Source organism: Xylocopa sonorina, unplaced genomic scaffold, assembly GCF_050948175.1.
Source record: "Xylocopa sonorina isolate GNS202 unplaced genomic scaffold, iyXylSono1_principal scaffold0014, whole genome shotgun sequence".
NCBI classification, from domain to species: domain Eukaryota; kingdom Metazoa; phylum Arthropoda; class Insecta; order Hymenoptera; family Apidae; genus Xylocopa; species Xylocopa sonorina.
In genome coordinates this window covers 4956941-4958144 of record NW_027490090.1, presented here as the reverse complement: position 1 = coordinate 4958144, position 1204 = coordinate 4956941, and the positions used below count along the sequence as shown (strand labels likewise).

The 1204-nt window shown below is 50.6% G+C and overlaps 1 pseudogene; it reads left to right on the top strand.

Annotated features, from left to right (window-relative positions):
• Positions 1-716: 716 nt before the first annotated feature.
• LOC143432034 (5S ribosomal RNA) lies at positions 717-835 on the top strand (annotated as a pseudogene).
• Positions 836-1204: the final 369 nt, after the last annotated feature.

Sequence of the window (1204 nt, the reverse complement as noted above, 5' to 3'; positions counted from 1 at the left end):
CGGCGCAACACACGCTGGAGTGCTGTCCAGCCTGAGAAATGTTGCGTCGTGATCTTTAGGCAGTTATAGGCCACGATTTGCCCCTGCCATCCGTCATTAAGCGGATGGCACAGGATCAGAGATTCTGGCGGGCAATGACGGCCTATTGTGAGGCCGTCATCAAGATTAAGGAGGTCGCCGAGAGGGTACGCGAACGTGTAGACCCCTCTCGGCGTCGACGGCGCAATCGCCGTCCACCTTAACGGTTGGAGGGGCCTCCATAAGCCCCTCCAACACGCTTTGTCACCTTGTAACAAGGGGTGATGGACAATCTACCATCGCGATGTTGCGATGGTAGTAGTATGGAGGAAGTTGCAGACCATACCCCATCATGGTCTTGCACGCAACTTCCCTCGTGGTGACGGCGACTCTGGTGTGGCCCTGGAATCGCCGCGGAGATAAATCTCCATGAGAAGGAGACCCTCATGCTGCACTTGGCATTGTACAAGTGCAACATGGGAGTCTTGGCGCTGGGAGGGAAACGGTAGCGCTCATTTAGAGATCCCGGTTCCCTCCCAGAAGCGCCAATGGTGGCCACCGTGGGATTTTAGCCGCTAGAAGTCCGGCAGAACCCCGGAGTCCCCTCCCCCCCCCCCCACCTCCAGGGCTCCGCGGTATCCATGATGGATTTCCTCACATAAAAAAAAGAAAAAAGGTTAGGTTAGGTTAGGTTCGTTATCAACGATCATACTACACATAACTCACCGATTCTCGTTCGATCACCGAAGTTAAGTTGCGTTGGGCGTGAATAATACTTAAATGGGTGACTGCTTGGGAACTCCACACGTTGTTGGCTTACACCATTTTTTTCTTGCCCCTTCTTACTTTTTTACCCGTTCTGTGTTCTACTTTCTCTCCGATTTGCTCTGTTTTATCAATAGAAGGGCGAAAAGGGGTTAGAAGCATACGCTGCGTCCACAACAAAAAGTGACGCCAGCGAGTGTGCACTAATTTTATTTCTTCGCGTTGTCTTGTACCTGACTAAAAAGGATTGGCGTCCTGTCGTAATCCACTCGAAACCAGGAGAACATTACAAGTGCGCACAAGGAGACAACGCACGACAAACAACTGGTTGACAGCTTTAGACCACAAGGGCGGCATCTGTTGCTTCACTTTAAAATGTGAAACAATAAATGTGAAGTATTAAAAAATGACATGTCGGAAA